The 13,351-nt window shown below is 33.3% G+C and overlaps 1 protein-coding gene across 3 annotated transcripts in view; it reads right to left on the minus strand.

Moving 5' to 3' along the window:
• Positions 1 to 13,351, minus strand: part of SPOCK3 (SPARC (osteonectin), cwcv and kazal like domains proteoglycan 3) — a 292,271-nt gene that overhangs the window by 13,863 nt on the left and 265,057 nt on the right. The window lies entirely within an intron of this gene.

Below are 13,351 nucleotides of genomic sequence, written 5' to 3' on the forward strand. Positions count from 1 at the left end.
TTTACTAGGTGAAGTTATTCAATATATCTAGGTTTTAATGTCTACATCTAGATAATGTGAAGGTTTTTAAAAAATGATCTATGTTGCCTTGAAGATAAAAAATACAATGAATGAGTTCATTAATTTCAATGACATATATAAAATTGTGTTACAAGGGTCATCAGAATGATATGTAATAGAAAATAAAAGACTAGAAATAACATCATTTTGATATTCTAAATAAAATACTTTCAATATGATCCTGTTGATATTATAAATATAAAATAAAATTAATTGGAAAAAAAGGTTTTCCTTGTCTTGAGCTTTTACAGCAAAGAGACACTATTTGTTGACTTTGAGAGTTCTTGGATAATGCTATCATATATTCAATATATGTAATACAGTGTAAATATGAAGGGAATTAAGACTGCAGAAGTAACTAACATTGCTAATCAGTTCCTTTAATAATGGAAGATTACTGCGAATTTCCTAGATAGGCCCAATCTAATCACATAAATCTTAAAAGTGAAGAACTTTTCCCAGCTTTAGTCAGACAGAAATAAGACAAAAAAAATTCATTCAAGACACAAGAAGGAGACCAAAAGCCTAGAAATATAGGTGGTATCTAGAAACTGAGAATACCTCTTAGTTTATAAATGGATCTCAGTCCTATAATTGCAAGGACCTGAATTTTGTCAACAAACCACCTGAACAAAGAAATGGATCCTTTCCTAGAGAGTCCAGAAAGGCTTAAAGTCCGCAGACACCTTGCTTTTGGTGTGGTGAAACCTGTGTTGGGCTACTGACCTACAGAACTGTAAAATAATACATTTGTGTTGCTTCCGCTCCTAAACTTTGGAGTGATCTATTATATCAGCATTATAAAACTAATATAGTTTATTTACTATATTTATTTTATTTTTTTGTGTTTGCCCTAAGGTTTACAGTATACACTATTAACTTACCACACACTAGTGTCAAATAATAGTATACCACTTCACATATCCTATAAGAAACTCACCAGAGTATACTTAAACTCTTCCACATTTTCTGCTATTAGTGTTACCCATTTGAATTCTACAGATGTTGTAAACCCTATAGTGCTTTGTTATGATGTTTGCTCTAAACAGCTTACTAGTTTTTTAAGTGATTAAAATGAGAAAAAATTATTTTATTTTTAGAGAAAAATAAGTTATTTATGCATAATACCTGTAACACAACTGTGTTGCCTTTCCTCACCAAGCTGTTTTCCAATTCCCTGTGGACAAAGGGGCCTCCTACAATTGAGTTCAATACTGACATTGTGTACTGGAAGTTAGTGGAGATCCCACAAGACTTCTCCCACTTCAGATGCCAATCACAAGTCCTGGGTTCCCAGAGAACCCACACTTCAACTAGTTCCTGTAATATGTGATATTTTTCTCTGGCTGACCACAGCTCTTAGTCCCTGGATATCTGGAGATCCAATTTTACTGCTGGGCTTGACTTACTATTCCAAATGGCCCTCTTGGACAGCATTTGCATTGGTTTTTATTCATATGCCTCAAATATTGTTCACAGCAACTATTCTTCTATTTCTTGCCCAGACACACAATTCCAAAGCAGCAGTAAGTTTCCTTTGTTTTGACACCAAACAACTAAGCAGCTCATGACTACCCCTGCATTTCAGACTTCCCTGGTGAAATTCAGGCCATAATTCACTCATCTGTCTGGGAACACATATAAAACTCTGAGTTGTTCTCTTGAAATCCCTCCCTCAGTTTGAAATGAAGGAAAGCACCCTTATCTGTTCTTAGAGGAGTCATAAAATCATAGCAGAGCTCTTTCCAAAGAAACCCTCTTCATAAATGCTGTTGGCATCTTTGCTGCCTTTATTCTTTTAGATCCTCCTTTGTCCATATTTCAAGGGCAACTGACTTCCATCTACAAAATTCCTTCACACTAGTACCTAGAACGGTGTTAGTTTGAATATGCAGGGATCAGGAATTTGGAAGGCCATCTTTAGAATTCTGCCCACCACGCTATACCTAGAGACAGGATATTTGAGCAGAAATACAAGAGTAGACCTATGAGTAGTCAGAGACTAGGTGGTGGGGCATTCCAGGTAAAAGAAATAGCAAGTGTAGGGAATCTGAGATCTGTGCAGAAACTATCAAACACAAAGATTTTATAATAGAAAAAAATAGCTCTCAACATTCTCTGAATGTTTATGCTACTGCAGCAAATAAGCTAGAAAGCAAGCACATACTTGTTCACTTCTTCATCCTATGAAATAGCAAGCCTATTTTAACAAGCGCATTTGCCTAATCAGCAGATATATTAGCATAACTGAGATTAACAAATAGATGGAAAATCATTCAAATGAGAGAAGACACTTAGTAAATGTGGATTTCAAAAGACATCCAAAATGGTTGAAAGACAGTCCTTAATCATGAAGATTTGATATTATAAATATTACTGTAATTGTCCTTGTACATTAAAACAAAAGATACTGTCATATTTGGTGAGAAAGTGGAATAAACAGGAATAGGTAATGAAAGTAAAGTACATTCAAGCCCATACTAGATTCAACAGATTCTCCTAGGCCTTGTAGATTCAAAGACAAATAAGACAAAAATTGTGTCTTTAACTAGTCATTTAAATTGTTATTTTACATTCTTTTTCCAGTAATGGCTGAAAAACATTCACCATAAGTCTTTAAAATCTGCACAAAACTTTTTATAAAAAAGAAATGAACATAAGAGTGAATAAGAAGCAGGTGCTTTTCTGGTAGAAAGTCCACATTTTGAGGAGGGGGGTTATAAGGCATGAGTTTCCAACTTTCACAGTGTTTTACCCTGGTGACACAGTTGACGTGGCAAAAAGGCAGTGGGGACACTGGTGAATAAAGACTGCAGCCATTCTAGCCTGGACAGTCAGAAAATTGTGTACAAACACTGAAGAATGATGGAGAAATCCAGGAAGGAAGGGAGCCAGAAAGCCAAATATCATCTGCCCTAGATTTTGATGACCAATCAGTTCACGCCGGCACATTTGCTTCAATCACCTCCACCAGAGGTTACAAATCTGAACGGATGGGAGCGGGCTCCCAAGAAATGCAGTTTTCCTTTTGAGCCCAACAAAGTTAATCCTGTGCTAAAACAAAAACCTCACATTGGACTAAGGTCACGTGACAAAGCATCCCACAATTTAATATCCACCACACTTGGGACACCATCCATCATTACGAGACATATGAAGCAGCAGGAAAATGGGACATATTCTTAAGAGACAATCCAATAAGAACAAATCTGAGATGACCCAGTTGTTGGAAATAGCCCACAACTAAAATAGCTATCTTATTGAAGGAAAAGAAAACACGCTTGTAATAACTGCAATGATAGGAACTACAAGTAGAGAAATAAAAATTAAAAAAAAAAAGAACTAAATGAAAATTTAAGAACAAAATAACCAACAAGCCTGTAATTTTTTTAAATCACTAGATGGGATCCAATAACAGAAATGAGTTTTCAGCAGAAAAAGTAAACTTGAATATAGATCAATTGCAATGGTTTAAGTGAAGAAAAGCAAAATAAGAAATGAACAGAGCCTCAGTGAACTGCTAGATAATATCAAAGAGTACAGTACACAGGTAAGTGAGGCCCCCAAAGAAAAGGAAAATATGGTGCAGAAAATAACTTGAGAAAATTATGATAAAAATTTTGTTCAAATATCCAAATTTACTAATTAAGGATATGCAACAATATTTGAGCAAAATACACAAAAGAAGGACATTCCTAATAAACTCTTAACAACTGAAGATAAACACCAAATGTGAAATCAGCAGGAAAAGAACAACACATCACAATTAAACAATGATTCAACTATAGCTTGACATCTTATCAGAAATTTTACAGGCCAGGGAGGGTTGAAGAATATCTTTAAATGAAGAAAAAGAAAAAAAAATCAAAATCTACATCTAGTGAAAATATTCTTCAGGAATAAAGGCAAGGACTCCCTGCTTTCACCTAGGAAGGAGAAAGTTAAAACAAGTATTGCTCCCACACTAAAAAATAAGAAAACTTTGAATAATCTACAAAACTACACCTTTTATTTTGAACCCACCAGGGACTTTGTCTCCCAGGGCAATGAAATGAATCTAAAAGGTAGAAGCCTCAAAGAAGAGACAGGATGTGAGCACTTACCTAAGACAGCCACTGAACACTACATAAACTAACAAGGGGAATTCAGCTAAGTTCTTCAATAAATTGATAAGGGTTGAGTGTGGACTAGCATGACAGTAAAAAAATCCTTGTAAATTGCAAAGGGAATAGGATTTGATTCCACAGATCTCAGCAAATACGCTCAAGGAAGACGTGGGGCTGGGTGAGAGACCTAAGAAAGACACCTGAGAGCAGAAGCTGCATGAGGAAGGTGTAAAGGTCCCCTACCTCCTTCTTTCCTACATCCCTTATGGAACAAAGCCTTAAGTCACTGGGGAGAGCAGAATGTTTCGGTACCCTGTGGACATAGGTGGGGATAAATTGTACCCTGAAGAAAGGGAAAGGAAAAGTAGAAATACAGCTGTCCCTGAGTAAGAAATTTTCAAGAGTTCATGAAAAATTCTCCAAAATTAATGAAATAGGGCAAATCGTAGAAATAAACACTGAACAAAAATGCAAACCAAGCAAAGAAAGAAACAGATAAATAAAATGTAGACACATCATAGACAAGCTGTTCAAAACCCATGATAAGGAAAACTCTTTCAAGAAAGTAGAGGCAAATGCATATTCCTACAGATAAAAAAAAGGAGAGAACGGCAGCTGACTTCTCAGTTAAAACAGTGTAAGACAGAACACAATGGAGGAAGATAAATAATACTATGCTGAAAAATAAAACAGGGTTCTTAAACCCAAATTCTTTATCCAGAGAAAATACCTTTGTAAAAAGGAAAGAAAAATACCTTTTAAATAAATAAAAAATGAGAGAAAAATTATTTAAAGTAAATGTGAACTGTAAGAAATGTTAAAAAATGCACTTCTCAGGAAGAATAAATATGATAGTAGACAGACTTGGATTGCTACGAAACAAATAAAAAACTCCTGAAGAATTCTGATAGTAGCATGAAGACACATATGAAATTTATAATTTTATTTGAAATTGTTTTAAAGGATAATGTCTAACCTAAATTTATTAGCAATGTATTATGTGTTTGTAGCATACATAAAAACAAAATGTATGTCAACATAGCACAAAAGATAAAATCAATTGAGAGCTGTATTTCCTTCTAATAAATATGGAATGCCAAATGTAATTTGAAGGTAGATAGTGACAAATTAAATTTCTATTTTGTAAATCTTGGGGCAACCATTAACAATTTCAAAAGATAAAAAAATAAACCAGAAGCATAAATAAAATCATAAAAATATTTAATTTGTATATTATAAGGCATTATAAGAGAGAAAATGGACAAAGTAGATATGGAAAAATAGAAAGCAACTAGCAAGAAGGTCGATTGCAATGAAATCACATCAATAATTGCATTAAATGTAAATGATCTAAGTATATCAATTAAATTTGAAAAATATCAAGGTGATAAAAAGAGCAACACTCAACCACATATTGTCCTGAAGGAAACCATTTTAAATAAAATGGCATGGTGTAGGGGGATATGAACAGACTGAAAATATACGCCACGCAAACTCTAGTGGAAAGACCATGAGACGGATACTAATAGTGAGACTGACAGAGATACTAGTAAGTTCAGCATAAGGAATGTTACCAACCAAAAAGGGGACATTACATAATGATAAGTGGTTCAAAGAGAAGCCATAACAAATCTGAATGTGTGTGTATTTAGAATAAAGCTTCAAAATACATTTGAGAAAAAAAACAAATAGAACCAAACAGAGAAATAGACAAATTCCCAATTATATCTGGAGACTTCAACACTACTCTGCAAATAATCAATAAAACAAGTAGAAGGAAAACAGCAAGGGTATAGAAAATCTGAAAAGCATTATCAATAAATGAAATAATTTATATCTATAAAACACTCCAACAATTAGTAACAGAGTACATGTTCCTTTCAAGTGCATATGACACATATTCTGAGGCAAAAACAGACCCTAAAGAATTTGAAAGAGCTGAAATCAGACAAAATATAGTATCAGAACATGACAGAATTACAATAGAAATAAATAACAGAAGGACCTTTGAACAAATATGTAAAGAACTTAAACAGAAAACACAGACATAAAGAATAAATATGGATTAAAAAATTGCAAAGTTGCCATTTAAATTCTTAAGGAATCATGATCAATTGCAATAGTCATATCTCATATCAATAAATTGTGGAAGGTTTAAAGATTTAAGTGCAAAAATATATACATTAGAAGATTATCTAGGTCAATAGTTTTTTGAGAGAGATTCGTCTTAAGGAGCACGAACTAAGAACTCTGAAATCAAAATAGAAAAGGTGTGGTAAAAAATTATTTGCAATACAACAAACGATTAAAATAAATGTTTATGTGAATATATGTATGAGAAAGAAGCATGGAAATCATATACATCAGATTATTAACATTTTTACCTTATGCTATATAATATTTTGAGCTTTTTAATTTATATTTTCTCTTTCGTTTTAGCTGTCACTCTCAAGGCTTCTTAAGACACCTATAATGCTCACATTCTAGGTTACGTGTTACTCAACTGGCCCTGGAGTAAAACTCAATAGAATTAATGCTTGTGTTATAAATGACTGAAAGCATACGAAATACACGTGTGTAATGTAAAAATTTATGTTTTGTTTTATTTTTCTGCACAGATTTAAACATATATATATATATATATATATATTTGTTTTTATCTTTTTGAGGGGGAAGGGTGTTTCACTTTTTACTAGGTTCCAATCATGTAAATTACTGGTTAAATGTGCTCGGAACACCCTACATGGTTATATTTTGAAAATAAAGCATGCATTTTGTTGAAAATAGAATATAACAAAATTGACAATATTTCACATACCCTGTGAGAATCAACCTATTTGTTAATGACTCCAAAACTTCCAATGATAATAGTAATTTCCTCTATTTGGAATAATATATTTCCTAAAGACCAGAGGTTCATCAAAAATATAGTGTCTAATGAATACACTGGATGATTTTCCAGGGCTGGATAATGTAACAAAACAGAATTATTATTCACTTGCTACCTTCATAAGTATAGTTTTAATTTACGTAGGATTACATTAATTTAGCTAAATATAAAATATATTTTTTACAAAACTATGTAATATTTTCCAAATATTAAGAGAATATCTTAGTAGTAGTAAAGTATAGAATTAAATTTTACTATAGAGAGTTATTCTGTCTACCTCACAAAAGAAGACAATGTCAGATGTCTCAATGATTAGAACTAAATAAGCAATGATCTGTATCTTTTATTACTTGAAATAAGAAAAGAAAATGTACCTTCTAACTTTGTAAGTCTTTGTTTCTAAAAGATGAAGTCCTCCCCTATACCTACAAGCCTCCTTTATTGCATTAAAATGGGGCATTGTCTCTAAGTCCTCTGATTCCCAATTCAATCTTCCTCTCAATGTGAAGACAGCATGACATAAAGTGAGCAATGTCTTGGGAAGAAATTAGAATGTATTCATTTGCCCTGGGGGTGTAAGTAATTCTATAATTTTCTCTAACTGAGGAGAGCATGTGGTGTGTAGGAAAGCAGAAATAAAACATTATCTTAATCTGAGCCAGACTCTTAATCTGAGGATTTTGCATATGATTGTATGTGGCTATGCTTCCCAGACAGACATAAATTCAATTGCAACCATATTTTAAAAAACCTATGGATAATATTTCCGTTCTTTAATTTTTGGAGATTTAAATGATGAAACACAATATCAAGGTATACGGATTATAACAGTGCAGCATGTACTTATTGAAAAAGAGCCTGAAGAAGTGTTTTCATGGTAAAATGATAATAAAATCTGAGGCTAAAATAATTCTATATCCTTCACCTTATCATAAAACACATTTAAGGTGGTTTTTTGTTTGTTTCTTTGTTTTTTGGCTTAAGTTTGCTTTCCTGTGGTCATTCTTTTGTCAGTGATAGCTCTAAAACATATTTAAACAAAATACATCCAAGAAGCTGTATTTTTTTAAATATAAAGATTTAAGTTGTTAAAAATTATGGCAATATTTATCAGCTTCTTTAATTTCTTTAAAAATTATGACATTAGATCTTTTTTGTCAACTGAAACCATTTAACTGTGAAATATACGCACTGTCCAAGATTCAGATAAACAATCAATTATGCTTGGGCAGTGGCTATACAATTCTTTATATAACAGCTGTGATAAAATTTGGTCAATTACAAACTCAGATGAGTATGTATCACGGACTAAAATAAAGTAACTACTAGGAAAAAGCCCCTACCATTTTCACTATACCTTAAAACACTAGGCCAGTGTAATAACTCATGTAAATTATATAACAGTGTTAACGTGTTAGCCAGTACACGAGGCTTGACCAAACTGTAGCCAGGATTTGCCCCCCTTAGACTACTAAACGTCGGTTTTCCCAGGAGTCTGACCACGGGGGAGAGCACTGAGATGCAGGATATCCCTCCTGAACTGCTTATTCAGAGAATCTACTGACCACAGGGAGGAAGCTTTCCTGCTGAACTGCTCCAGTTTTGCCACCTGCTCACTCACTCCGCCCACTGGCTCTGCACTCCCACAGAGGACTGCCAGCTCTGCCTATCCCTTCGTACGAGAGAAAAGCCTTTTTCTGTTTGATGTGAAATTCTAGCAAGGCCCGAGGTTGTTGAAGCATTCTCTCTATAGTGGTACTTCTATTTATTTATTAAATATTGGTACCTTTATTGAATGCAGGGGGTGACATTGGTTAATAAAATGATACAGGTTTCAGGGGTGCAATTCTGTAACACAGCATCTGTACACTGCATCGCGTGTTCCCCACTCAAACTCACGCGTCCTCTGTCCCCACTTACCCCCTTCACCCTGGTTTGCCTCCTCCGACCCCACCCCTTCCTCTGGCAGCACCACACCGTCCTCTCTGACAGGAGGCTTTCTTTTAAAGACTCAATTCCCACCATTTGAATGAAGTAGGGCAAATCTGACTAGTTTACTATTGCTTATTTAATAAAAATAGCAATACCTTCAGAGTTATCAGCATGAAGTACCCTTTTTCATGCTGAAAAAGTGTACCCTTTTATCCTATTTAGGTGTGTTTTTCCTAAACTTAAATAGGTATACTGTTGAATAAGTTAGCATTATATCTACAATGTTCAAAGTTGGAAAAAATATGAAATTTTAACAAATTAAATCTAATTAAGAAAAAATTTATTTCAACAGTAAATGTGTTTTATAAGTTTACTTGAAATTTAAATATAATTTCCAAACTCCTTCAGTAACTTAAAACCTTATTCTAATTTAATTAAGATATATTTTTATAGGTACAGATAATTTCTAACAATGATAAAATATTAAAGCAGGTTTTTAAAATTTACATACTTTTTACTCTAACTTCTACAGTTCAAACTAATTTTATATTTCATATTTTAAGTTGTATATATTTGGGCTTATTAATAAACATGTGCATTTTGCCACATTAAAAAGTTATACTTTTCCCTTCTTTCCCCCATTATCCCCCTACCCCCTTCCTTCTGGTTACTGTCAGCTTGTTCCTAATTTCAATGTCTCTGGTTATATTTTGCTTGATTGTTTGTTCTGTTGATTAGGTGGGACAGGAGAAAGTGGTGGTGGGAAAATGGAGACAACTGTATTCGAACAACAATAACAAATGATAAAAAACAAAAACGTTATAATTTAAAAAAGGTATATGGCTATCAAAAAAGTCTAAAATGCATATAAATTCTGCTAATCCACAAAATGTAAATACATAACAGCTTAAAATTATTTACCTAATATTTTGTATAATGTAAGAATTACTATATTAAAAATTATCATGTAAAAATATAAATGACTATACTAGGAAATACAATGATATATGGAAGGTAACTTGGTATGCAAGGTATGCAAAAGTATTATTTTGTTAGAAAATATAGTTTTATTTGAAAATAAAATGATTATTCCAAAACTGTACAAGAAAAAAAATGTATAAATAAAAGGTTTTCTCCAAGTATTATTTATCATGGACATGCTGGCTTATAAAGGGTTTATTCATATTAACATATTTTAGAATTAGTATCAAATATTGATACTGACACTAAAATGTGATTTTGACTGTTAAAAATGGCAAAATTTTCTTGGATTATTGGTCTGCTTTTCTTTTTCAATCCTAACCTGAGGATACATATCTCGATTTGAGATAGAGAAAGATTTTGAGATAGAGAGACAAACATCGATGTGAGAGAGAAACATCAATTGGTTGCCTCCAGTTCCCATCCCGACTGGAGAACAAACACACAACCCAGGTACGTGCCCTAATGAGGAATCGAACCCACATCATTTTGGTGCACAGGACAACACTCCAACCAACTTAGCCACCTGGCCAGGTGGCTGGTCTGCTTTTAATACAGGATTGTAAAATAAGTGTTTTCTTTGTCTTTTAGGTAATCTGCCTAAATGGCATACATTCATTGTCTTATCAGAATATTTTCCTGTGCTTTGCACTAATTTTTTTATTTCCTAGTTATTAGAAAACACACAAAGTTTGCTCACTATCACATTGAAAAATCAAAAGCCAACTATGATTGTTTATAAGAAAGATACTTAAGCCTAAATACTTATAAAAGATTGTCAATAAAATATCAGTAGACATATCTAGCAAATGTAATAAAATTGACAGTAGTAGTGGTAATATTACTGTCAGAGAAGGTGAAATCTGTGATAAAAAGCAGTAAGTAGAATAGTATTATAAAATAAAGTGATAAGCATAATTTAATAATGTATAGAACAGAAATAAATCCTTGTGTTATAAAAATTAGAGCTGCCAACATATAGCAAAAATTACCAACAATACTAGAAGGACTTGATTAAACATAATGGAAGCCTTCAATACATATTCCTCAGAATTAAACGTGTTGTGACTATGGTGAGGTTTTCTGTGTGTGTGTGTGTGTACATACTAATTGTGTTAGTCTGCACAACTCATGCATACCCTCCAAAGTGCTGGCATTTGAAGATGGGGCCTTTGGGAGGTAATTAGGTCATGAAATAGAAACCTCATGACAGATTAGTGCCATAATAAGAAGAGATCCAAGAGAGACCTTTCTCTGTCTCCCCCATGAGAGAAGATGGCTGTCTACAAGCCAGGAAGAAGACCCTCACCAACAACCTACGTAATCTACCAGCACCTGGACCTAGGACTTCCCAGCCTCCAGAGTTTGAGAAATACATGTGTAGTATTTAATCCACATAGTTTATAGTATTTTATTATAGTATTTTATATAGCCTGAACTTACATTTTGTTTCATTTTGCTGTGTATACATTCCCTGGCCAATATTTTGTGTTCAAACTCACCACTAATAAAGCAAATACAATATGAATTAACAACATATAATACCATGCTCACAAGAATGGAAAATTTAAAAAGAATGGTATTATTATTGTTATTTCTTTTCATGGCAAAGATGAAGGCTGAAGTTAACTTTCATGCTTTCCTATTAGAATTTAGATATGCCCTAAGCTTTCTGCAACGCAGTTAGGCAACATTTATTATCACTTGTAATTTGAAATGCATGTATATTTTGACCCATTTCTTCCACTGCTTGGAATCATACTCACGGAAATAAGAGCACTCCAATTAACTGCAGAATTGATTGTCATGGAGAAAGTAATTGAAACAGTAAATAATCATTCCAAGAGGAATAATTGATTGATTAAATTATGGCATTTGCAAACATTGTTGTATTTTCATTGCTTCTTTGCTTCATCTATTCATTAATTCCACTCATTTTTATTTAGTGAATACTAAGGGTCAAACTATTGTATGCTCCAATGATACAGGGGTGAATAAAGATCTCTGGCTTCATTAAATTTACAATAATCTAGTGGGGAGGGAGGAAGGGGAGAGAGAGAGACAGAGACAGAGAGAGAGATGGAGATAGAGTATTAAGAGAGAGAGAAAAAATAAGATAAACAAGTAGATTATCACTATGGAAGATAGTGAGAATTGATATGAAGAAAAAACAAAGATGGAAAGAAGATGGGGAGTATAGCATAAGAGTGTTTATGAATCAAATATGATCATGTGAGGAGAGGACTCCCTCAGAGGGTGCACCCATTTGAGGAGTTGAGTAAATCTGCCATTTCTCTTCAGGGATTTGTCTTATCTGTTCTACTGGATAACTTCCTTTTGGAATTTACTCTTAGTTGGCCTCTGACCTCTTCAAGCAGTACAGAGAATCCTGTACCCGCTTTTTTATTTACTCTCCAAAACATATTCAACTCTCAAGGAGGTTCCTGTAATTAACCCATTATATGAAGAGTGTCTTATTTCTTACAAGAAAAGTCTGGAAAGGGAAATAATATTTATAAATGTATAAAATTAAACAGGCACTGTGCTGAGTGTTTCTAGAAACTCTCATTTTACCCATCTCCAAATATGGGAGGGTTCATTAGTCTCAACTCAAGTTCAAAGGTTACATTTGAGAATTAATATTCCAGTATGAGAATTAGTTTGACAGGTATAGACAGGAATTAAAAATATTAATATGTAAGATCTAGAACCAACTTTTTCCCACTCCAGATACATTTATTTGCATAAAAGGGGGGAAAATATATTATACAGTGTTGATTGTGTAAGTTATCTTACTGACTCTCAGGGCACCAAAAATTAACATCTGTCGAAAATGTAATCAGTGATTCTGAGACAAACCTGAAAAACACTGCGGTTTTCTTTCTGAATATTGTGGGAAGAAACATATAGTCACTACACAGCCGAAGATGATCGTTATGTCTATTGGTGACAGCTTAATTATAAAAAGCTATTAGATACACAAATACAAATGTTTGAAATTGCAGAGTTACTTGATGAGAAGAAAACAAGTAAGGCATTTTAGGAAATGTAGATTATGAATAAATTTGCCATCTTACGAATGATATCTTAGAAACATATTTGAGGACTGCAAGTGAGAATGTATGGGTCATGTCACAATAAGCCAAGGAAACATACTTGGGACTTTCTGGGTCACATATGATTAGTGCCCCACCTCCTCTTGGCCTGTTGCAGATCATACGTTTCCATCCTCGTTAGCTCTCTAAACCTAAGCACATGTCTCAGTGCCTTTCTTTTATATGCATTAAACGTAATAAACATTTTTGAAAATATAATCATGTAAATATTTGTTTGAAAAATGCCAAGTTCATGAAATTATTCACAACAAGCTCTTTATTTCAAT

Source organism: Desmodus rotundus, chromosome 9 (genome assembly GCF_022682495.2).
Source record: "Desmodus rotundus isolate HL8 chromosome 9, HLdesRot8A.1, whole genome shotgun sequence".
Lineage (NCBI taxonomy): Eukaryota > Metazoa > Chordata > Mammalia > Chiroptera > Phyllostomidae > Desmodus > Desmodus rotundus.